The 26256-nt window shown below is 42.4% G+C and overlaps 1 long non-coding RNA gene and 1 pseudogene across 6 annotated transcripts in view; both read left to right on the top strand.

Annotated features, from left to right (window-relative positions):
• The window catches only part of LOC127484913 (uncharacterized), a 226740-nt gene that overhangs the window by 5361 nt on the left and 195123 nt on the right, over positions 1 to 26256 (top strand). The gene's annotated exons all lie outside the window — the stretch shown is intronic.
• LOC100349605 (ATP-dependent RNA helicase DDX19A-like) lies at positions 16460 to 17976 on the top strand (annotated as a pseudogene).

The raw sequence follows: 26256 nt of genomic DNA, 5'->3' as shown, positions 1-26256 counted from the left end.
TGCCAAGCAGGTAGCCTTTGGAAGCTGCCGCAGTAATCCAGGTGAAAGATGTGTCCCGAACAAGATAGTGGCAAGGCTAATGAATGGAGTTGAGAAACGTTTTGACATCCCAAGTGGCAGAATGCTGTGGTTGCTTGTGTAATAAGTAGATTGCCTGGGAAGGCAAATACTGAATAGAGCGCCCTAGGCTTGATGTGGCCTTGAAACACATCTGCATAGCACTGAGCTCCTGTGGTTATATGATTTTCCCTATAAAATGCATGTCGATGAGAGAATATAGGAAAAACTCAAATATAAAACCGAAACAATCAAACAAGACCCGGATCCCTCAGAAATCCTCAGCTGGGGACATGTCCACATCCCATCTGTGGATATCCTGCAGTCCCGTCGGATTTTCCATCCTGCTGCCTCGCCAGCCCTAAGCTCCCCTCCCTTTCTCCAACCCACCTCCATGTTGAGTCTTCATTCCTCACCTTTTATTTACTGCAGTAAGCTGCTCATTGGCTTCTCTGACGGGTTTTTGTTTTATAAAGATGTATTTATTTGAAAGGCAAAGTTTTATATATATATATAGAGAGAGAGAGAGAGAGGGCGAGACCAAGACAAAGAGAGGTCTTCCATCTGCTGGTTCACTCTCCAAATGGCCCCAATGGCCAGAGCTGAGCTTATCCAAAGCCAGGAGCCAGGAGCTTCTTCTGGGTCTCCCACATGGGTGCAGGGGCCCAAGGACTCGGGCCATCTTCTACTGCTTTCCCAGGCCGTAGCAGGGAGCTGGATCAGAAGAGGAGCAGCTGAGACTCAAACTGGCACCTATATGGGATATCAGCCCTGCAGGTGGCAACCTTACCTGCTACACCACAGCACTGACCCCCGACTGATGTTTTGTTTTCTCTATTCTGCTGAAATTAATCTCCCTAGAAACCTCTTTTCATCTTGATACCTTCCATTGACTATTCAGTAGTATAGAGCAGCTCCATTTTATGGACTATCCCATATGCAGCCTTCCTGCAGTTAGTCTAGCTGCACCCTTCCAAGCCCCTTATGCCACTTGGAAACCCTATTTCCTACCCTTGAAACCCACCTTCTACACCTGAGCTGCCTAACACATAGCCACTAGCCACATCTGTACTGAAGTCATAAAATTTATCCAGTGGGCCTGGGGAACTGAATTTATAATTAATTTTAATTAATTAGTATTTAAGGCTGGCATTGTGACATAGTGGGTAAAGCTGCTGCCTGTGACAATGGCATCCCATATGGACGACAGCTTGTGTTCTGGCTGCTTCACTTCTGATCTACCTCCCTACTAATGCAGCTGGGAAAAGCAGCAGCAGATGGCCCAAGTGCTTGGCTCCTGCCTCCCACATGGGAGACCTGAAAGAAGCTCCTGGCTCCTAGCTTTGGCCTGGCCCAACCCTGGCAGCTGCAGCCACCTGGGGAGTGGGGAGTAAACCAGTGGATGGAAGACCTCTCTTTTGTCTTCACCCGCTCTGTAACTCGGGCTTTCAAATAAATAAATAAATCTTAAAAAGCAGGAGTCGGTATTTGAATTTTAAAACTGAAGAAATTCGTCAATGTGAATATAAATATTAATGGAATATAATTGTTTGGTACTAGTGTCACTTTCCAGAAAATTTTTAAATTGTTTGAACAACTTGGGTATGTGAATACACTCTTTGAGTTATAAATTTTATGATATCTAAGTGCAGATCAAGTGTTCCAGATGAAAATCTAGCATCCAAATTGAGATATGCTTAAGTGTGAAATATACATTAGATTTAAAAGACTTCAGTAAATGTAAAATAATGTAAAAATCTGAACAATTTTTCTATGTTGATTATATGTTAAAATAATATTTGGAGGCACCGGCGCATGGCATAGTGGGTAAAGCTGCTGCCTGCAGTGCCAGCATCCTATATGGGCACCAGTTCTAGTCCCAGCTGCTCCACTTCCGATCCAGCTCTCTGCTGTGGCCTGGGAAAGCAGTAGAAGATGGCCCAAGTCCTTGTGGGAGACCTGGAAGAGGCTCCTGGCTGCTGGCTTTGGATCAGCTCAGCTCTTGCTGTTGTGGTCATTTGGGGAGTGAACCAGTGGATGGAAGACCTTTCTCTCTCTCTCTCTGGCTCTTTCTCTCTCCGTAACTCTTTCATATAAATAAAAACAAATCTTTAAAAAAATAATATTTAGGGGGCTGGCACTGTGGCGTAGTATGTTAAGCCTTCACCTCCAGCACCAGCATCCCATATGAGTACCGTTCAAGTCCCGGCTGCTCCACTTCCAATCCAGCTCTCTGCTAAAGACCTGGGAAAGCAGTGGAAGATGGCCCAAGTGCTTGGGCCCCTGCACCCATAAGGGAGACCCAGAAGAACCTCATTGTGACCATTTTACGGAGTGAACCAGTGGATGGAAGACCTCTCTCTCTGTAATTCTGCCTTTCCAATAAACAAGTAAATCTTTAAAAAAAATTTAGATATATTGGATCATTTAATATATCTTATTAAAATGAATTTCATCTGTTGCTTTTTGCTTTTTTACTGGGGCTACTAGAAAATTTTAGATTATGGCTGGCGCCATGGCTCACTTGGCTAATCTTCCACCTGCGGCGCCAGCACCCCAGGTTCTAGTCCTGGTCGGGGCGCTGGATTCTGTCCCGGTTGCTCCTCTTCCAGTCCAGCTCTCTGCTGTGGCCAGGGAGTGCAGTGGAGGATGGCCCAAGTGCTTGGGCCCTGCACCCCATGGGAGACCAGGAGGAAGCACCTGGCTCCTGGCTTTGGATCTGCATAGCACTGGTCATGGCGGCCATTAGGGGAGTGAATCAACGGAAGGAAGACCTTTCTCTCCGTCTCTCTCTCACTGTTTATAACTTTGTCTCTCTGTCTCTCTCTGTCACTGTCTAACTCTGCCTGGAAAAAAAATTTCAGATTATGCATATGGCATGTGATGGAACAAGAACACTAGCCTCAGCCATCTTAGTTACTTGCCTGAAAGTAAATCAGGTTCCCTGATGGACTCCATTATCTGCATTCTTTCGGGAGACCAGTTCAGGCCCACACCTTGTCCTCTTCCCCACCCCACCCTCTGCATTCTTTTCTAGGTTTGAAAGCCCTCGAGAAACCTGTATAAACTAACTTAGCTCCCCTCACTGTCCCCCTCCACTAGCCCACCCTAAAGTGTATAAGACCCAGCCTGCTGGAAGGCTGTGCCTTCTGCCACGTGTTCGGTCTGTGAGCACACCAGCAGTTGGCCACTTCTGTGAATTTATTTTCTCTTGAGTAGATTTGTTTTGGCTGCGAGTTTTTATCCTGTCTCCCTCTTCAGCTCCCCTTTCCTTACAGTGTGCATTTCATTTCTTTCAGGCAATACTATCGTAGCTGGGCCCTTTTCCTTATTCCCTCATCCCTCCAACTTAGTATCTGCAGGCAAAGGGTCAATTTTTTAATACTTCCTGCAAACCCTCTCCATCTTGATCACAAATAATTCATACTTGTTAAGTCACCACTTTGGATGAATTATTTGGAAAATATGACTCAGGCTTTTACCATTTCTTAGTGCTTTTTAATATTCTTTACATCTGGAGACTTCTTGCTTTCCTTTCTGAATCTGTCGCTCCCCGTCTTCGTGGAGGAGCAACACAGGAACCTGCGCTGTTCTTTCGTCTGCTCGGCCCTCCCCGGGTTTGCTGCTGGTTCTTCCCGGGTTGGCTACTATCCCTTCCACCTCCGTGGAAGGGCAGTTCCCCCTGGCCGCATTCCCCACTTCCGCAGGGGAGCGGCACACCGCCGGCCGGGTCTCTCGGGGGCTGCACGGGTGTTCCTTCAGCTAGATGTTCCCCATAGATGTTCCTGGTGCATGCCGTCTCTCTCCTCCTTTATAGTCCTCCTCCGCCAATCCCAACTCGGCTGCCCACACGCCGAGTACGCTGCTCTCCAATCAGGAGCAAGTCCTACAGTTAATTGGTTGAACTGGAGGCAGCTGTGCGGAAGCTGTTTACTTCTCTCCCAGCGCCATATTGTGGGAGAGCAGATGCATAGAATAAGTCTTAATTCCAGTAACTTAGTCTAGTCCGGTTGCTCCCCACAGAATCGTATATATGCTTCTGAGTTCAGTCAGGTGACCTGCCTCTTCCTGCCCCTCTGCCTTCCTTGATCACCTGTCTTGAATTGCTGTTTCCTGTATCTCAACTCCTATCTGTCACCTACAGGGCAAGATCCACTATCACATTTTGCTTCTCATTGCTCTGACTTCTTTTTTAAGTTTTTATTTATTTACTTGAAAGTCAGAGTTACAGAAAAAGAGAGGGCCAGAGAGATCTTCCATCTACTGGTTCACTCTTCAAATGGCCACAATGGCCAGAATGAGGCCAGGCCAAAGCCAGGAGCTTCCTCCAGGACTTCCAAGTGTGTGCAGGGGTCCAAGCACTTCGGCCTTCCTACTCTGCTGTCCCAGGTGCATTGGGAGGGAGCTGGATTGGAAGTAGAGCAGCCAGGATCTGAACTGGTGCCCATATGGGATGGCAGTGTCGCAAACTGAGGCCTAATCTGCTACGCCATAATGCTGGCACCCCTGCTCTGACTTCTTATGTGTAAGTCTTACTCTCTTTTATAAAAACTTAAGTCATTTGAATCAAATATCATGCTTTCTACTGCCTTTGACACACTTATTGGTTTATTAGCCTTCTGTTATTACAGTGAAATACTGAGACACGCAACTAATGAAGGAAAGAATGGTTTATTCTAGCTCGTGGTTTTGGAGCTTTATAGTCCAAGGTCAGGCAGTTGCATTGCCTTGGCCTCTGTGAATGAGGATTTTTCTGGTCAGAATCCTGGAGCCACGCAGAACATCACATGGCAAGAAGGAGCAAGTATGACTGTGTGTCATACTTACAAGCCACCAGGATTCAATCATGGGGCCCCAATCCTAATGACCAAATAACCCCCCAAACACGCCACCTTCTGACAACATAATTGGATTAAGTATCTAGCCTCTTTGAACCATTACCTTGTGACTTTTGGGTTTAAAGTCCACTATGAGTTCAGGAACCAAGTCAGGTTCAAACTTGTGCACATTCACAAATCACAAATATATATATATATATATTTATAACATACACACATATATTTATGTATAATATATATTTATACACATTATATATATATAAATATATGTATATACTTATATTTGGTGGGGGGCAACACAAAGACTCAAAAAGGACCAGTTGGTTAATAACTCAATCTAAGAAATTTCCAAATAGTTGATTTTCAGAATATTTTTTAGAATATTTATGTATTTATTTGAAATGCAGAGTGACACAGAGAAAGGAAGATCTTCTATCTGCTGGTTCACTCCCCAAATGGCTGCAATGGCCAAGGCTGGGCCAGGCCAGAGCCAGGAGCCAGGAGCTTCCTCTGGGTCCACCACATTGAGCACAGGAGCCCAATGCACTTGGGCCATCTTCCACCGCTTTCCCAGGCACTTCAGCAGGGAGCTGGATTGGAAGCAGAGCAGCTGAGACTAGAACTGGCTCACACATGGGATGCCAGCACCACAGGCAGTGGCTTTATCTGCTAAGCCACAATACCAGCCCCTGATTTGCCAAATATTTAATTTGGCAATCTTAATGAATTTAAAATATGTATTTATATTTGTGAAGAAGTGTAGTAGTAGAAAAAGCAATTGCCATGGGTTCAGCAGACTTAGGCTTTTCTACCAATTCTGCCTGTCACACCTTTCTGTGGCTGACTTTCTTCATCCCTAAGGTACATTCCAAATCACATATTTAAAGGTCTTCAATTGAAATATTTCTCAAATGCCTTACACACTACCCTGAATGATTTAAAAATAGAGCATGATGAGCAGAAATTAGCATTTTTTAAAATGTCAGAGTCATTATTAGGAATGTCAATTGTTGTGCACTGACAGTGTAATGTAGCTATGGGGTTATTGTCATGTGTATACCTGCTTACTCTCCCAAGCACTTAGTTTTTAGTTTTGATTAATGTCTGCCCTTTAATTTCCAATTTCAATGTCAGAATGTCACTTGTCACTTCTCAATGCTGACACTGGTCCTACCCGTATGAACGCCTTCCTTGTCCCTCTCCCACCTCGTTTAGGACTTCTTAACCACTGGTGCTGGGGGGGGGGGCTGCTAATGATACGCTTGGTGCAGGACTGAGGAAGACCTCATTCAGAAACCATGTTTATCACTTTTGGGCGGTTTATAGTGAGAAACACATTCCTGTTTTCATGCAGGGCTTCTGCAAGCCTTTTTTTCACTTATCAGTTTCCAGCCTCTTTCCAGATGGCTGACATTCCCAGATCAGTCATGCATGGGTAACAGCGAGCATAATATTAAAAATTGTCAACTGATAAAGTGAGAAACACTCCCAGGGATATACAAAGAGAGAACAGAAAGTTCACAACTGCCCCCTGAGTATGTAGAAACTAGGTGTATATAATAGGAGCAATTTCCCCAAGTAGAGAAAAGAATGACTTCTTTAATGTCTCATTTAATTATTTTAAAAAAATTTTTAGGCGCCAGCACTGTGGTGTAGCCGGTTAAGCCACGGCCTGCAGTGCTGGCAACCCATATGGGCACTGGTTTGAGTCCTGGCTGCTCCACTTCCAATCCAGCTCTCTGCTATGGCCTGGGAAAGCAGTGGAAAATGGCCCAAGTCTTTGGGCCCCTGTACCCACTTGGGAGACCCAGATGGAATTCCAGGCTCTTGACTTTAGCCCAGCCCAGCCTAGGCCATTGCAGCCATTTGGGGAGTGAACCATTGGATGGAAGACCTCTCTCTTTCTGTCTCTGTCTCTCTCTCTGCTTCTCTGTAACTCTGCCTTTCAAATAAAAAATAAATATTTCAAATTTTTTTTATTTATTCAAAAGTCTGCCACCTGTAATATCAGCGTCCCATACCTTAGTGCCAGTTCGAGTTCCAGTGCTCTGTTTGTGATCCAGTTCCCTGGGAGCTCACCTGGGAAAGCAACAGAAGATGGCCCAAGCGCTTGGGCCCCTGCCACCCACGTGGGTATCCTGGATCACAGTTATAGGCACCTAGCTGAAGCCTGGCCCAGCCCTGGCTATAGTGGCCCTTTGGGGAGTGAACTAACAGATCAAAGATCTGTTTCTCTCTCTATTTTCTTCTATCTAAGTCATTCTGTCTTTCAAATAAAAATAAAATAAATCTGCTTTAAAAAAGAAATAATTTTGTGCTACACCGCTGAGAACTTTGGAGCTATTGCTCTAACATATCCTAATTTATCCTGACTAATCTGTGGAAGTTAATCAGCAACTACTCTGGAATTCCTGAACCCCATAGCTGTTGGCATGTTGCTTCTGCTTTGGGAATCAGAATGTATTATTTCACATACATATTCATCCACACCACTTCCTTAAATTCTGGTTAGCATAGAGGTCCTAGAGAGATGTTAGCCTCCATAAAACTCCAGTGACTCTGCCCAAGTACCAAATGTTCTCACATAAAGTTGTTGGGCTATGTGTAAAGGAATTTTTTTTTAGGCTTTGGAAGTACACTTTATGTCTGAAATGATTTCTGTCGGCATTAAAATATGTCCTGAATTGTGACATCCCAAGCTTGATGACTTTTACCTTCCTATTATATAAGTTCTATTATGTAAGATATAGTGGAAATTTGATTTAGCTTCCTGAATTTCTAGATTAGAAATTGTGAAAATTCTAGGGCAATGAGAATCAACATCCCTCCTTCTCCACAAACATCTCTCTCTTTCTGCCTAATTTAAATCAAAACCATTTTGTTATCTCCATGACCTTTGGAAACAGTATATACTTTGTTTTGTAAATTAAGGAACTGGAGAATAAAGACCAGTCTTTTCTCTTTAAGTTGTCATTAGTGATCTGACCTAGTTACCTTCTGGCTCGGATATGATCTGATTTTACCAACGTCCTTCAGTGGGACTTGGCAGCTGCATGAGCTCATGAGTCAATGAGAGGATGAAGCTGGCTTGAGTGGTTGAGGTGGACCGTGGTGCATTCTCTGACATAAGGGAATAAGGAAGTGGGAGCAGTTTTGAATGGAGTGGAGATTACAGATTCAATTATGCCCATTGTTGCTTTGAGGTGCCAATGTGGCACCCTTTGGGAAGATGTCAAGTAGGCTGTTGTAGACTCTCATACCCTGGCACCCATGGATTTAACACACTTGGTTTTGAATGTTCACAGACGTGGATCAAGAGTTTAGAAACTGGTGTTTTTAAGAGTAAATCATGCCTTATGATCATTAGGTAAATTGAAAGTATATCTCTGTAAAAATTAAGAGGGAATGGGAGAGGGAGGAGGGAGAAGGGTTGGAGCTAGGTGGGAGGGAGGGAAGTATCACTATGTTCTTAAATCTGTACATATGAAATACACGAAACTAGTATATCTTAAATACAATGTTAAAGTATTAAAAAAGAGAAAGTCATTAACCTGAGTGAGACTCACACATCTACTTTTTTGGGGATTAGAAGAATTCAGGAATAATGGGCACAGGGACAGCCGGAAACAGTCACAGTGGTGACTAGCAGAGTGACAAGGGGGAGAAAATGAATATAATTGAAGTATATAGAGTTTGAGGGACAGAGGTGACATACAGGGGACAGATCCAAAACCATCAGAAGCTCGGGACTGGAGCTTGGGTGTTGTCAGGACTGGAGGTATACATTAGGGAAACTTCAGTCTAATTCCTTTTGCCATACTGCAGCCTTTAATATCTCAATTCTATTAAGTGGCATGGAGTAAAGAATTAGGACCAGCATGTGGAGTTTGCCACGTTTTGTACAAGGCACTCCATCAAAACTGGCAGGAGCAGGTTACTCTTTAACGATCTGTGAAGGAATGGATGGAGGTGAGTGATGAATTTAGAAGACAGCATGAAATCCGTAGTAGCAGCAGTAGAAGATGCCCTAAGTCCTTGGTGGAGACCAGGCATTGCATTTGAGGCCAGAAGATGTGCTACATTTTTACCCTGATATTTTAATTTCTCTGATTTTTAATTTTACTGATATCTATGTGATACCCCCCACCAAAAAAATGTTCCAGGAATTTCTTCTCCTCCCAAACACTCCTGCACTGCCCCACCTCCAAGACACATATATTCAGAATTATTATTAGGTACTTCCCCTTAGAAAATCCTTTGAAATGTAATTTATTCATTGGTGAAGAAACACATGGTGATCATGAAAAATATCAAGCAGCAAAAGGAATACCTGGGGGCATTTTTTTCTGTGACACTAGATTAAACTGGAGACTTGTGCCGCCATAACATTTTCTGTGATCAAGTTTGTGGTTGAAACCCAAGTAGCATCTCTGCTTCACCCCAGCACTACCAAACGTGCCTATGGGTAATTTGCAGAAAGATAATAAAACCCCGGAGTGCTTTGTACACCTTGCCCCTGGGCATAAGATTTGCTCCCTTTCGGAAAGCTTGAGCCTGAACTGTTCATAACCCAGTCTGTTTTGTGTATACATATCAGTCAGGTTCTTGGAGTTAGAGACAAATCCACGAGATCAAGACCATAGCATTGTGGGGCTGGCTCTTCTCCACCCATGCAAACATCCTGGCTCTCAAAATGAAGCTTGCTTGTCATGGGCTGGAGTGAGAAGAACTTATCAAAGTCTTTACAATATGTAACATCTGAAGATAACAAACATGTGCCCTAATTCTTCCAGGAATTCTTATATCTAGTGCATTTGGACGCTTTCCTCTTTCTGAAACCATTGCCTGATGACTTTAAAGGAGAGGATTGATGGGCTGAAAGCAGGCTTGGGTTCTTTGTACTTTGTACTTCGGCTTAGAAAACAAAAATTGGATGCCAGATCCAATTGTCTAACATCCTAAATTCACCATTTCTTCCAGGTACACTACTCCAACTTGGCCCAGATTATAGTCGTCTCTCCTCATGTTGCTTCTCCTCCCACATTCCTGATCACCAGCCACCCGCTCACCTACTTATTTAAGAAGCATGGGAGTTATTTGAGATTTTTGTTTCTTCACAACTTTGTCCATCCTCTTGATTTTATCTCATCAGAATCTCTTATTTCCACTCCTTCCTTTGCTTTCCACCCACTTTAATTAGGTCCTTAGCATGCCTCACTGATCTGTGATAACAGCATCCAACTGAACTTTCCTGCCTCCAAACAGCATATCGTTTCTGCTCCCAGCAATTCACTCAGCTATCTTTACAAAATAACCCTTCTGTATTGCAAAGCCAATTAGTTTGCTGCAGTTTTAGAGCCCTCAGTGGTTTCCTGTGACTTACAGGATAATGTCTGAACTCTTTCATATGACCCCCAAGGCTTTCCCTCTATGGCCTGCTCTCTGCCTTCCCTCCTTACCCATGGTCCATCACTCTGCTGTGTGACCCAATGTGTCAGCTGCACCATTTGAGGCCATGCCACCCTATAATCACCCAAGTTCTGTGGACTTGCTTTTCATTTCATGTACCCTGCATATTTGTACTTTTCCTGCCTGGGAGTGCCCATCCTCCCCCTTGTCTGGCAAACTTCTGGTTATCTTTTAAGAACATCTTATCTCTGGTAGCAGCCTGCCCTGTTTTCCTTAACTCCACCCTCACCGAAGCAATTACAACATTGCCTTAAATGATGTTATCTTAAATGTCTTTGCAGTCAGACTTGGAGTACCTTAAGGAGAAACCAAGATCCATTTATCTTTGATTTCTGCCACCTAAACTTGCCATAACAAAGGAAAACAGATAATTTATGTGGCCACAGTCCCAAGGCTTCAAGGAAATCGGCGTGTTCTTAAAGGCCACTAGGCCACAGAGCTCTTCTTATTGTCTGTTTGCTCTTTGTGTGTGTGTGTGTGTGTGTGTGTGTGTGTGTTTAGGGACTGGAGTCATTGAAATGCATTTGTTTCTAGTAGATGTCCATGCTGTTGGCCTGAGGACAAACAAGAATTAGAAAGATGGTTGTTAACTGTGCAAGGGGTTAGTGCTCATTTTTAAACTGAAGGGAATTTGGAGATCATGATTATGCTTCAGAATTATGTTTTCCAAACTTTTAAAAGCATGACCCCCAGAAGGATATACAGTTTTGCCATGACCCAGTATACACACACACACACACACACACACACGTGGAGAACAAGGTTCATATAATACTTTACTATATGGCTGGCATTCTGGTATTTTCTGTTCACTTTATCCTGTTCTTTTTTTTTAATTTTTGATTGATTCTGATTACAACCAATTAAATGATTTCACAACTCATCAATGAATAATGATATATAATTTGAGGAATCTTGCTACCTAAGCTGCCTCTCTTTCACTCAGGTCCATGGTTATGTTTGTGGGAAGGAGTTGGGTATTGTTGGTGGAATCAGTATCAGACTGAAATGAAATTCCTTGCATTTTAAAGAGCCAAAATAAATGTGCAATGTAGCCCAAACCTGACTCTTTCAAGAGTTGGAAAAAGTTGTCTGATTAACGGAGTATCAACTCAGAGACTAGAACTGCTGATGACTGTTCTGTCCCAAGTACTTAGATACCAGAATTTTGAGATCCTCCTGTCCATTGCCTTCACAATTTGCTAACACTTCCAGTAGCCACACCCAGGGTCAGTCTAATCAACTTGGTACTTTGGCTTTGGTAGTTTCCATGGCTGTGCTTGTTCACTGACAATTAGCAGCTCAGCATGTAAACAAAGCCCATGCAGAATTTAAATCCCTTACTAATGAGCAGTGATGTTTGTCAAAAGAATATTGTTTATTCCCTTGGATTTCATAGGCAGAAATATTGTCTGGTATTTTTGCAGTCATGCAAGAGAGGCAGTAAAGAAATTTAGAGATCAAGGAAAATGAATACAGGCCAAAATGGTAAATACTTCAATATATGTAAATATATGTAAATGATAAATACTTCAATACTTCAATATATGTCTAAGCGAAGTTTTAAAACAATTTAATTAATTTATTCTGGTTTTTTTAAAAAGCTTTCTTTCTTTCTTTCTTTCTTTTTCTTTCTTTCTTTGAAAGTTAGAGTTACAGAGAGAGAGAGGAAGAGAAAGAAGTCTTCCATCTGCTGGTTCATTCCGCAAGTAGCCACAAAGGCCAAGGCCAAAGCCAGGAGCTTCATCTGGGTCTCTCAAGTGGGTGGCAGGGGCCCAAACATTTGGGCCATCATCCACTGCTTTTTCCAGGCCATTAGCAAGGAGATTAGAAGTGGGGCAGCCGGGACTCGAACCAGTGCCTATATGGGATGCTGGCGTTCCAGGTAGCAGCTCTACCCACTATGCCATAGTGCCAGCTCCTATCTGATGTTTATTAAATTAAAATTTTTATCTGCTTTCCCCCGGCAGCTGTAAAATATATGCATAGTTTCAACACAAGGAAATTTCGACTAGTCAATATCTATTTTTTGTACCTCCTATATTAGTTTCCTACTACTGCTGTGAAATAGTGCCGTAAATTGTGTGGCTTAAATTGATATAAATTTATTCTGTTGTATTTTTGGAACCTAGAGGTCTGAAATTAAAGTATCAGCAAAGCCTTGTGCTCTCCGAGAGCTCTAAGGAAGGCTTTTTCCTTTCTCTTCCTAACTTGTGTTGGTTGTTGGCAATCTTGCCTTCCCTTGGCTTGTAAATGAGTAAGTCTAATCTCTACCTCTGTGTTCCATGACATTCACTTATCTGTCTATCTCAGTCCAGGTTCACAGTGTTTCTGCAGATATAAATTCACAGGAGTTTGTTAGATTTCCACGGGCTTTCTCGTGTTACAGCTGCGTCACTGCAGGCGTCTCCACCGATCCTTCCTGGAGAGCCTCTTGGGTATTACTAGCTGCTGCCAAGATGCTTGATTGCATCCAGGAGTCATGTGCCTGATTTCTTTAACGAATGGTTGTCCCTTCAGTCTTGGTCTTTTCCTCAGAATGTATTTTCTCATATTTTGTCTGAATGACAAAGTTATCAAGTGCTAGTTCATTCTTATGCAACAATTCTTTCCTCCATTTATCTCTTTCCTCTAGCATTTCATCATAACCAGCAAGGAGAAACAAAGCCACACCTTCCACATTTAGCTTGGAAATTTCTCCAGCTAGATATGTAAGTTCATCACTTAGAAGTTCTACTTTCCACAAAGCGCTAGAACACAATTCAGCTAAGTTCTACCACTTTAAACAATGATTGCCTTTCCTTCAGTGTCCAACAGCATTTTCCTTATTTCTGTGGCCTCAGCACTTTTAATTTTTCATATTTTTACTAGTATCCTGTTCATGATTATATATAGAAAGTTACTTTAAAAAGTTCATGGAAATTGCATAATATGAAAAACCTATGGGGCTGGCTCTGTGGCATAGAGGGTTAAGCCCCTTCTGGTTCAGTCTTGGCTGCTCCCCTTCTGATCCAGCTCCCTGCTAATGTGCCTGGGAAGGCAGTAGAGGATGGTCCAAGTGCTTGGGCCTCTGTACCACGTGGGAGACCCAGAAGAAGCCTCTGGCTCCTAGCTTCTGCCTGGCTCAGCCCTGGTTGTTGTGGCCATTTAGGGAGTGAATCAGTGGATAGAAGATCTCTCTCTCATTCTCTCTCTTCCTCCCTCCCTCCCCTTCTCTCTCTCTATCTCTGCCTTTCAAATATATATATATATATACACACACACACATGTATCTTTTTTATTTTATTTTTTTAAAAATTTTTGACAGGCAGAGTGGACAGTGAGAGAGCGAGAGACAGAGAGAAAGGTCTTCCTTTGCCGTTGGTTCACCCTCTAATGGCCGCCGCGGCCGGCGCGCTGCAGCCGGTGTATCGCGCTGATCCGAAGGCAGGAGCCAGGTGCTTTTCCTGGTCTCCCATGCGGGTGCAGGGCCCAAGCACCTGGGCCATCCTCCACTGCACTCCCGGGCCATAGCAGAGAGCTGGCCTGGAAGAGGGGCAACCGGGACAGAATCCGGTGCCCTGACCGGGACTAGAACCCGGGGTGCTGGTGCCGCAAGGCGGAGGATTAGCCTCGTGAGCCACGGTGCCGGCCCACACATATATCTTTAAAAGAAGTTTTTTTTTTTTAAAGAAAAACCTAACCATGGCTTTCAATTTTTTTGCACCTAAATAAACTTTTTAATTTAACCGTTTATTTTATATATTTCATTTATTTGAGAAACAAAGAAGAGAGAGAGAGAGAGAGAGGGAGAAAGAGAGAAACAGAGGGGAAAAAAAATCTCTTGTCAGCTGGCTCCTTCCCCAAATACCTGCAACAGCTGGAACTGGGCCAGGCCAAAACCAGGAGCCATGAACTCAATCTGGCTCTCCCACATGGGTGGCAGGGACCCAGTTACTAGAGCCATCACCTACTGCCTCTCAGGATACATATTAGGAAGCTAGAATGAGGAGCAGATCTGAGAGTCAGCCCAGGCACTTTGAAATGGGACGCCCAAGCAGAGTCATAACTGCTAGGCCAAATATATGCCCTAAACTTATCTTTTAATTCCATTTTTTGGGGCAGACTTTCTGACATACACTTCTATATTCTGAGTTGATAGAAGATTTCTCTACTATACTCCTTATTCCCATCTGAGCCCTCACCAGAGTCACCTGGAGAATTTATATTTGTACCAACCATCTCATCAAGAAAATTTAAGCTTTTCTTATCGAACTCCTTAAAATTCTTCCAGCCACTACTCATTACTGACTCCAAAGACACTCCCGTATTTTTAGATATTTGTTGTAATAACACTTCATTTCTCAGCATCAAAATCTGTATCAGGGTTCTCTAGAGAAATAGAACAAATTGGATACGTACAAACCTGTATGTATATCCATATCCATATATATGTATATATATATATGTCCATATATATACATTTTTTATTTTTTATTTTTTTAAACTTTTATTTAACAAATATAAATTTCCAAAGTACAGCTTATGGATTACATTGGCTTTTCACCCCCATATACATTTATTTTTAAGAATTGACTCATGTGTTTGTGGGATCTGACAAGTCCAAAATTTGTAGGGCAGACTGTCGGACTAGACACTCAGACAGGAGTTGTTACACTCTTGAAGCAGAATACCTTCTTCTTTAGGAAACCCCAGTTTTTGCTCTTAAGATCTTTGACTGAGGCCCAAACATTATTGAGCGTAATCTTCTTTCCTTGAAGTCAAATGATTGTAGATGTAAATCACATGTATAGAATATGTTCATAGCAACATGTAAATTGGTTTTTGATTAAATAACTGATTACTGAAGCCTAGCCAAGTTGAAAATTAAATTAACCATCACATCCCCAAAGTCAAACTTGGGCACATTCTATCATGAATTTTCAATAAATATCTGATCCTTTATATAAGGTCAAAATATTTCTCACTTGCAGTCTTGTTTATAAGTTTTAGGCTTTAAGCTTAGCTAGAAGACTTTTGTATTTGTTTTATATCCTTGTTTTGCACCACATATGATTTTTTAAAAGATATTTATTTATATGAGAGGTAGAGTTACAGAGAGTAAGAGAGAGAGAGAGAGAGAGAGAGAGAGAGAGAGAAAGGTCTTCCTTCCATTGATTCACTCCCCAGATGGCTGCAACGGCTGGAGCTGCACTGATCCAAAGCCAGGAGCCAGGTGCTTCTTCCTGTTTCCCATGCTGGTGCAGGGTTCCCAAGCACTTCAGCCATCCTCTACTGCTTTCCCAGGCCATAGCAGAGAGCTGGATTGGAAAAGAGGCAGCCGGACTAGAACCGGTGCCCATATGGGATGCTGGCTAACCTGCGCCATGGCATCGGCCCCACATAGGATTTTAAAAATGCAAGGTGTGTACTGCCCTGCTGCGCTACAATGGCTGGGGATACTGGCAGTGTCTGAGGGCAAGCCATGGGCAACTTGAGCAACTTGCATCTTAAGAGAAAATCAAAGCAGGTGCCAATGGTGCTGTTGTCTAGACCAATGCTATTGAAGAGAAGACAGATGAAGAAGAGAAAGAGGACAGAGCTGCCCAGTCCTTGCTCAACGAGTTTTTTTTCCCAACTTTTATTTAATAAATATAAATTTCCAAAGTACAACTTTTGGATTATAGTGGCTTCCTCCCCCCCCATAACCTCCTTCCTACCTGTAACCATCCCATCTCCCACTCCCTCTCCCATCCCATTCTTCATCATGATTCATTTTCAATTATCTTTATATACAGAAGATCAACTTAGTATATACTAAGTAAAGATTTCAACAGACTGCACCCACACAGACACACAAAGTGTGAAGTACTGTTTGAGTAGTAGTTTTACTGTTAATTCGCATAGTGCAATGCATTAAGGACAGAGATCCTACATGGGGAGCAGGTGCACATTGACTCCCGTTGTTGAGCTCAACGAGTTTATCAGAAGCAGCCTTGTTGATAACACAAACTGAGTGGAAGTCCTGCAGCAGGATCCCAACTCTGCCTTCTACTCACTGAAGTCTTCTGAAGAGCTCTCTGGCTGAAATGCCAACTTTTCCATGGAGTCTTTCCATGGGTTTCAACCATCCATCCAAGATACAAGAGAACGCTTTGCTTATGATGTTCGCTGAATCCCCCACAGAACTTAATGGCTCAGTTTCATTCTGGTGCTAATAAAACAGCTGCCTTTGTGTTGGCCATGCTTAGCCTGCAAACAGATAACCCTGATGTCTGTGCCTCTCCCCAACATATGAATTTGCTCTTCAAACAGGAAAAATGATTGAGCAGATGGGCAGATTTTACTCTGAAGTAAAGCTAGCTTATGCTGTTCGAGACAATAAATTGGAAAGAAGTCAGAAAAATCAGTGAGCTAATTGTCATTGGCAGTATGGAGAGTGTCCTGGACTGGTGCTCCAAGCTCAAGTTCATTGACTATAAGAAGATCAAGGTGTTTGTACTGGATGAGGCTGATTTGATGATAACCACTCAGGGCCACGAGGATCAGAGCATCCAAATGCAGAGGATGTTGCCCAGAAAATACCAGATGATGCTTTTCTCTGGCAATTACAAAGACTCTTTGTGGAAGTTGGACCAGAAAGTGGCCCCAGACCCAAATATTATCAAGGTGAAGCTCAAGGAGGATACTTTGGACACCATCAGGCGGTATTACATCCTGTGCAACAACAGAGGTGAGAAATCCAGGCCTTGTGCAACTTGTGTGGGGCCAGCACCATCACTCAGGCCGTGAACTTCTGACATACCTGAAAAACAGCCAACTGATTGACTGCAGAGATCTTGAAAGAAGGCCACCAGGAGGCTCTGCTGAGTGGCAAAATGATGGTGCATCAGAGGGTGGCAGTGACTGCGCGCTTCTGAGAGGGCATAGACAAGGATTTGGTGACCACCAATGCTTGTGCTCACGGGATTGATGTTGAACAAATATCTGTCATCAAAAGGCTTCCATAGCCTAGGCAACTCACATCAAGAGCCTCGGGTGGTCACTAATGTCATACAAAAGAGTGTCAATTGTTAAATTAACAACAGGACTCACTGTGCACTAACTTCCCATGCAGGACCTCTGTCCTCAGTGAGTTGTATTATGAGAGTTAACTGTGATACTTGTTCTCAAACAGCTTGTGTGTGTGTGTAAATTGTTGAAATCTTTACTTAGTATAGAGTTGGTCTTCTGTATACAAAGTTAATTGAAAACAAATCCTAATGGAGAATGAGGCTGGCAAGGAGAGAGGGAGGAGGAGGAGGAGTGGGGGTAGGAGGGTGGGTGTGGTGGGAAGAATAACTATATTCCTAAAGTTGTACATATGAAATTTGTATTCCTTAAAAATAAATTAAAAAAAAATGTGTGTTATTATGAACTTTGATCTTGTGGGTAAGGATGGGAATGCAGACAACTAGACCTACCTGCACCAGCTCGGGCGCACCGGCTCTATGGCAAGAGGGGCCTGGCTGTGAACATGGTTGACAGCGAGCGCAGCATGAACATCCTGAACAGAATTCAGGAGCATTTTCATAAGAAGATAGATAGACTGGGCACAAAGGATTTGGACATGATTGAGAAAACTGTCAACTGAGACTACCCCACCTGTCACTGGTGCCCGCCCTTGGCACTGGAACTGCCTGGGATGGAAGATCTTTCACAGCCCAGACTCGACAGTCACCAGGAATACAAAAGCATGCATAAAGAGATACTGTCTAACTCATTTAAACATACGTCTGGACTCGAGAAAAATTAGTGCAAATGATGGCGGTGGTAGAAAAAGATGTTTATACAACTTTGGAAGATTAGATGTGAATACACAGAAATTTACCATTTGAAAAACACAAAGTATACAATATTCTTTTGGGTATGGTGCCTCTATGTAAAACATACTACTTTTTTGCATGAAGCAATGGATTTTGAATTTTTAAAATTTCAATAGTGAAATTGAGTTTTTCATCAGAGGAACTTTTCACAGCCACTTGTATGATATGGTACAAAATTAGGGCTGGGAAAGTGCCAATCATGGGGCTTTATGCTTCCTCATGAAGGGCTTAGCGTAGTCAGAGACAAGAGTGGCTGCGTAGTTGCATGAGATCATGAAGCCTTGGCTAGCCGGCAGAATCATCCAAGGAGCTTTGAAAAATCCCATACCAAGTAAATCAGAAGATCCAGGGCTGGTAGCCAGGTATCAGTATCTTTTAAAGCTCCCTAGATGTAGTGGTTTTAAAATATCCACAAATTCACTGATATTCCTTTAAGACGTAGAACTTAATCTCCACCTACACCCTCCTTGAGAATGAGCCGGACTTTGTGACTTATTTCTAACTGGAGGAAATGATGGCAGTGACTTCCAAAATGAGGCCAAAAAATACATTGGGGCTTTCTCCTGGCTTTTCCTTTTAAATCGCATGCTTTCCAGGAAACCAGGCACATTGCCATTGCAGGCAATCAGGTAGCCACAGGGACAGGCCTGCTTTGTGACGACCTGAGGCCTCCTGCCAATAGCCAGCAAGGAACTGGGGCCTTTGTGATAGTTAATGTTTGAAAGATTTATTTTATTTATTTGAAAGTCAGAGTTAAAGAGGAGGAGAGACAGAAAGAGCACGCGTATGCACGAGAGCAAGAGATGCTCCATCCACAGGCTCACTCTAACGGCCACGACATCCAGGGCTGGGCCAGGCTGAAGTCAGCAGCTAAGAGCTTTATCTGGGTCTCCCACGTGAGTTCAGGGGGGCAAGCATTTGGACCATCTTCTGCTGCCTTCTTAGGCGCATCAGCAGGGGCTGGATTAGAAGTGGAGCAGCTGGGACCCAAACCAGCGCCAATATAGGGTGCCAGTTTTGCAGGCGGTGCCTTTTCCCAGGATGCCATAATGCAGATCCCATGATAGTTAGGTTTATGTTAACTTGATTGGCCAGACATTTGGTCAAACAATATCCTAGGTATGTCTCTCAGGGTGTTTCCAGATGAGATGACTATTTGACCCAGTAGACTGAATAAAGAATATTGTCCTCCCTAATGGGGCTGGGCCTCATCCAGTCAACTGAGGACCTGAATAGAGCAGCAAGGCTGAGCAAGAGGAAACTCCTTCCTGACCACTTGAGCTGAGCTGTTCATCTTTTTCTCCCTTAGGACTTGAAGTGAAACGGGCCCCTCTGGGATCATGAGCCTGCCAGCTTTTGGACTGGAACTCATACCACCAGTTCTCTCAATTCTCAGATCTTTGGACTGGGACTGGAACTATACCATTAGCTTTCCGAGGTCTCTATCTTGCTGACCGCAGATCTTGGAACATTTTAGCCTCTGTAAACTGTATGAATCACTTTAAAATTTGAAAGGGCAGGCAGAGTTAGAAAGAGAGAGAGAAAGAGATTACTGCCATACTAGGTAGTTCCAGTGTGTAGCCAAGCTTAAGGAGCACTGCCTTAGTCTTCTGTCAATAAAAATTAGGAAATTTTTCCATATTAGGGGCTGAGAAGGACGTTGAGCTCTTGTATGCTAAGGCACCTGTTGAATATCTAGCTGAAGCAATGGTTCTGTAGTACTAACTCTTCGTTCCTCCTCAGTGCTTTTCCGTTTCATGTCCATGTCCGTCAAACCCTCCTTTGGTGAACTACGTACCTGGCCCATGTTGCATTGATCTCCTTTTCAGGTCCAGTAATTCTGTTCTCTCACATTTAGGGTATAGACATCTTTATGTTAAAGCTTTACTTAATATATGCTAAATCCATCTTCTGTATATAAAGAGAATTGAAAATGAATCTTGATGTGAATGGAAGGGGAGAGGAAGTGGGAGAAGGGAGGGTTGCAGGTGGGAGGGAAGTTATGGGGGGAAAAGCCATTGTAATCCATAAGCTGTACTTTGGAAATTTATATTCATTAAATAAAAGTTAAAAAAAAAAACTAAAAAGAAAAAAGATGGCATGTAAAAAAAAACAATATTGTTCTAAACTTTTCTGCTTGTTTGAACATTTCTCCTTGATTTTCAGAAGACAATTCCACGAGAAAAATAATACAAGCCACTAGACACAAATCCCCTCAGTTTTCTTGTCATCAAACCGCATTTGTGTGTAGTCTTCCAGTTCCTCTGGCTGTTATTCTCGAAGCCTCATGTCCCCTTTTCCCAAACTGCTCTTTCTACCTTTGCTCTGCATCACATTTTCTCCCCTCTTCCCAAGGGCTAGTCTACATCTTCACTCTTTTGATTTCTTCTCATTGAAACTCCTCAGAGTTTAAGAGTTACTTCCCTCTCTCCCTGAACTGTAGTTCTCTAGCAAGCAAGCAAAGTGTTTTGCTGGTGAAAGTGCATTGAATATGTGAGATAATGCATTAATTTTGGAAGTACTGCCACATTTAATGGAGTATAAGTTATACTTCTTAGGGGTGTTAGTGTGTGTGTGTATCCCCAAATTTGTATTTCATGTTGTTGAAAGTGAAAACTAAGATGAATATTAGTCTCTTCTCCAGAAATTTAGTAGAAAAAAATAAACAAATGTGTTAGATTTAACACAGAGCTATATCTGCCTGGTACTCAACTACCACTTTGGCTACCTAATGGCCACTTGACAGCATTTAAAGCGTTAGATTGAAATTGAGAAACTGGAGATCCAAGATGCACTTTCCCTTAGTGCTACCTAGGTGTTCTTGACTTCTACTTGTTTGGTAAAATCAGAAAGACACTCTCTTAGTCCATTTTCTTTGGCTATAGCAAAATACCTGAGGCTGGGTGATGTATAAAGAAAAGACGTTTAGTTCACAGTTTGGGGGGCTGAAAGTCTGTGAGTTCAGCTTCAGGTGAGGGCCTCGTGGCAGATGACATTTCAGTGGTGGGAGATCATGGGAGATCAAGTGGTGAGGTAGGAAGTGAGAGGGATTCGGTGACCCAACTCTTTTATGACAACTCATTCTCTCCAGAACTAATCAGGGTCCCATGTGAACTGTTACTCTTCTGAAGGTGGCACCCCCCACCCCAATAATCCCACAACCTTCCACTAGATCCTGGCTCTTTAAAGTTCCAACACCACATTGAGGAACAAGCTTCTAGCACATGAATCTTTAGGGAACACACTCAAACCCTATTCAAACCATAGCAGGCACATTCACTCAAGCAACCTAATGAAGATTTCCCCAGGGAGCCAAGTAACAAATATTATCAGATGGGCGAATCACTGTAGCAGTGTGGCTACCATCTCTCTCAGTCACACCCTTTATTACCTTGCTGTTTTGGAATGTAAGCTATAAACAAACTACCTGATTTTTTTCCATGGCACCTGTATTGTGCATGTTTTTTTGGATGAGCTCACCCACTGCAGAGACTGTATGAATTAGAATAGGTCAGCAAGACACAATGGAAAAAGCGTGGTTTTCCGCTTTTAGGGAGAGTTAGTGGAATCCTGGCTCTGCTGCTTACTCGCAGTGTGGCTTTGGGAAAGTACTTGGTCTCCCAGAATCTCAGTGTCCTCATCAATAAAAATGATGTACAGCTCAGAGTTGCCAAGGATACTAAATGAGATAATTTTGCAAAACATTTTTTATGGTGGCAGTTTCATCACCTTCCATATTGACAGCTTACTTCCAAATATGTGTAGCCCCACTTTTCTCTGAGATCCAAACTTGTGATTCCGACTGCCTGTCTTCAACACAGTGACTCAACTCATTATCGTCTCTTTCATCCTTCCTTCTCTGGTGTTCTGTAGTTTAATTAACAGCAACATCACACAGTCACCTAACCTACAGATTTGTGTGTCATTTTTCATCTTTCATCTTTCTACCTAGGATCTGTCAGCAAACTCTGTTGGTTCTGCATCTAAAATACTTTAAAAATCTAGTCCCACTTCTGCCTTGGCTGTGGCTGTCCTTGACTCTGAAACATGGACCATCGCTTAGCTCTATGTAGCATGTCACTTATCTGCTTACATACAAGAGCCTGCAAGGAAAACTCACACTTAGTGGGGCATGGCAAAGCCTCTGTGCTCTGGCCTCCAGTGCTAGTTTTGCAACCTCATTCCCCATAACTAACTGCTCTCTTGTCTCCTGCCTTTCCATATTCCCCAGTCCATTTCCTTCTTCAACTCAAATATGGGTTCTTCCAGAAAGCCCTTTCTGACTCCGGCCTCACTCAAACACACGATACTGTTCCTTCCTCTATAGTTACAAAGCACGTCTTTATATAGGTCTCCTTAGAAAAAGGAGAAGCGCATTTCACCTCACGTGGCTCCAGTGTTCAACACAAGGTAGGAATTTTCACTGTCATCCTTGCTCCCCTTTCCCTCTTAACTCAGAATCTGATTTCTGCTTGGTGAATGAATAGCTTCATACAGTACAGAATTAGAGATTAATTGAAAGTCTTTATGAAGCAAAAAATAAATTTATAAGTTTGTAAAATTTTTATCTATGTTGGTAGCAGCCTTATTGAGGTATAATTTATATGCCATTCATTTCTCCCAGCAAAAGATGCACAATTCACTGGTTTTAAATATACAAGCGTCCTTCAAAAAGTTCATGGAAAATGTAAGTTTATTTTGGTGCCAAAAATTTTTTTTAAAGATTTCATTTATTTGAGAGGTAGAGTTACAGACAGAGGGAGAAACAGAGTGAGGTCTTCTGTCCATTGGCTCACTCCCCAATGGCTGCAACGGTCCGAGCTGCACCAATCCGAAGCCAGGAGCCAGGTGCTTCCTCCTGGTCTCCCATGTGGGTGCAGGGGCCCAAGGACTTAGGCCATCTTCTACTGCTTTCCCAGGCCACAGCAGAGAGCTGGATCGGAAGAGGAGCAGCGGGGACTAGAACTGGCGCCCATATGGGCTGTCGGCGCCGCAGGTGGAGGATTGACCCACTGTGCCATAGCGCCAGCCCCGGTGCAAAAATTTTCGAAATCCACACAGTTTTTCATAAATCTCATTTTCTGTGAACTTCTGGAAGACCTCTCATAGTCACAAACGTGCAGCTTTTGCTATGATAATTTTTTAGGACATTTTCATTGCCTGTACCTTTTAGCTATCACCCCTAAACAACCACTAATCTAATTTCTGTCTCTCTATATGTCTATTCTGGACATTTCATATGAATGGAACCATATAAGCACACCTGTTCTGTCATGAGTGGCTTCTTTCACTTAGGATGATATTTTCATGATTCATCCATATTATAGCATGTATCAGTATTTCATTCTTTTTATTTTAACTCTGAAAATTTATTTGAGAGGCAAATACACCCACCCTTTCAATCTGCAAATGCCTAAAACAAGGAGCCAAGAACTCAATCCGGGTTTCCCACATGGGTGACAGGGACCCAACTACTTGAGCCATCACTTGCTGCCTCCAAGGGAACATACTAGCAGGAAGCTGGTATGGAAAACAAAACCAGGACTCAAACCTCAGCACTCTGGATGGGATGCAGGTATCCCAAGCAGTGGCTTAACCTTAACAGCCAGGCCAAATGCCTGTCCCTAAGTTTATTTTTAATTGACACATAAGAGTTGTATATATTTATAGGATACCATATGATGCTTCAGTGCATCTTCATTCATTTCTATTGCTCAATATATTCTATATATTTAATCCAGTTTTTAAACACTTCTAAAATTTTTATGAATCAATGAGAAATGTCATATGTTAGGAAGCATATATTGATTTCTCTCTCTTTAAAAATTCAGTTGCTTAGCTTATTGAGATACAGATGGATTCCAATAGGTAAACAGAAAAAGATGAATTGATTAAATTGTGTCCCACTAAAACACCAGTGCTATTTATAATTCATCTGGAGTGTGCAATTAGTCTCAAATTCCTAGATTCTTTTGTTTGGTATTGTATTTTGTATGAGAATTATAGAAACTATAAATTCAGAACATAAGGAGAATATACTAAAGTAATAAATATACGATCTCCTCCAAAGAATGATAATAATCTCTCTAGTGTGAAATGAAACTAATACTTCAATTGGCTTTTACTTGGGAAATTTTGTGAAAAGGGATAAAAATTGTCTTATAATGTATTTTAGAATGTATTTAGTAATGAGAATATGTGTTAGAGAAAGGACATCATTTTACATTCTTATCCAAAAACATAGATTAAAAACTATGTTTCTAAGTGGCACATTTCCTTTTCTAATTTATAGTTTTATAAGTAGAAATATTGTTATTTCAAAATGTCCAGGTAACTTTCAACCTATTTTTGTGTTTTTAAGTCTTGACGAATTATAACTGCTTTTTAAATGAGACATCATATTGCATTATTGAATTCAGTATATTGAATTTTTAAAAATGGTGCATTGATTTTGAAACCCAGCCCCTGATTTCAGTTGGACAACAGAGTTGAATGTCTATATTCATTCCAGAAAATTGCTTCACTCCGGGGAGGGACAGGTCAGCCAGGCAGGGTTGGAGAGGCAGGTTCTAATCAAAGGAGGGCATGAGAAGGGCTCCCGTAGAGAGACTTGCTCTTTCCTCAGATCAGACTTACTCAGTGTCTTGAAAAGAATCCTCTCACTAATTTGTACACATATTTCTTTTGAGATTGATGCTTTTGGAAGGAAAGTACAGAATGACAATGTCTGTGAACAGTGCTTTTAGCAAGATCTTCCTGACCCAGTTAAAGAACCACATTTCAGGCAAGAATCCATGCTCCCAATTTCCTTGGCAGTTCTATGATAAATTTCTAGTGAATTCATTATAACTTTTAAAGCCTTTTGTAATATAAAAAATTATGGTTATAAATGTGAGATTTTAAAGTGTAACACAGTTGTCATCCATCTTTTTGTTTTGTCACGGTCACTCTAAAAGGAATGGAGGTGGTTCTGGAAATTGGGCTGCTAAAATGTGTCTTTCAAAGGTGTGAGAATTGTAATTGATTAAAAAAAAAGGGACATGGAATCTCAATGGCTGCCTTAGAAAGGAAGGATATATTAACAGCTGAGAGGAGAGTTTAACGTTGCTTCAAATACAATGGGCATATAAAAGAAAGCTTGTGATATTTTAGGTTATAGTTCTAGTCATTGCATGTCACTTGCCCTTTCTTGAGGGGTTGCTGAGAAACAGCAGGCTCATCTCTCAGCCCAGCATGTCGACTGTCTAGGGACTCTGGAGTAGATGTCTCTTGTGCCCATGTCACCTCCCTTGCCTACTTCCAATTTCAGCCACGGCTCTGTTGCGCAGTTCCTCGAGTGTTCAGATTCTCCAAAAACAGTGCTTGTGTCAGGTTGCTGGGTTTGTTCCAACAAAGTCCCACACACTGAGTGACTTCCTCAGCAGACATTTATCGTCTCACAGTTCTGGAAGCCAGAGACTCGAGCTCAAGTGTCAGCAGGCTCCATTCCCTCTGAAGGTGGGGCAGGAGGGTCTGTTCTGTCCTCTCCTCTGACTTCTGCCTTTCCATGGATTGTGGTGGTGTAAGTGCAGTCTTCACATGGTGTTCTTGCCTGCATGTAACTGTGTCCACATTGTCCTCTTTTTATAAGGATACCTGTCAGGTTTGGAGCCACTTAATGACCTCATTTTAACTTGATTACCTCCATAAAGACACTATCTTCAAATAAAGGTCGCATTCTGGGGTACTAGAGATTAGGATTTCAGCCCAGGAAGTTTGAGGGGAACATAATTCAGCCTATAACAGAGTAACACCTGAACTCACACCTTGCTTTTTGTTTCATGGTGTTCTCAAAGCTGGTGCTGTGAAGCCAGTTGGGCTCAGAAGATGAGGTTGGTGACACCTTTGGTGACTACTCTCAATCAACCAACCCTCCATCAGTTGGGGACACATGGGGAAATGTACTAGCCTCTTCTTTGGTTGGGCAATTCTGGGATGTGTTCTGCTGTTCTCGTAAGTCCTGGTGGAAATGGGTCCTAATTGCTCTTATAGCAACCCCACTAACCAGC

Source organism: Oryctolagus cuniculus, chromosome X (genome assembly GCF_051225735.1).
Source record: "Oryctolagus cuniculus isolate XC-2025 breed Fujian yellow rabbit chromosome X, ASM5122573v1, whole genome shotgun sequence".
NCBI lineage: Eukaryota > Metazoa > Chordata > Mammalia > Lagomorpha > Leporidae > Oryctolagus > Oryctolagus cuniculus.
The sequence above is the reverse complement of the archived record's forward strand: the minus strand, read 5'-3'. Positions and strand labels throughout refer to the sequence as shown.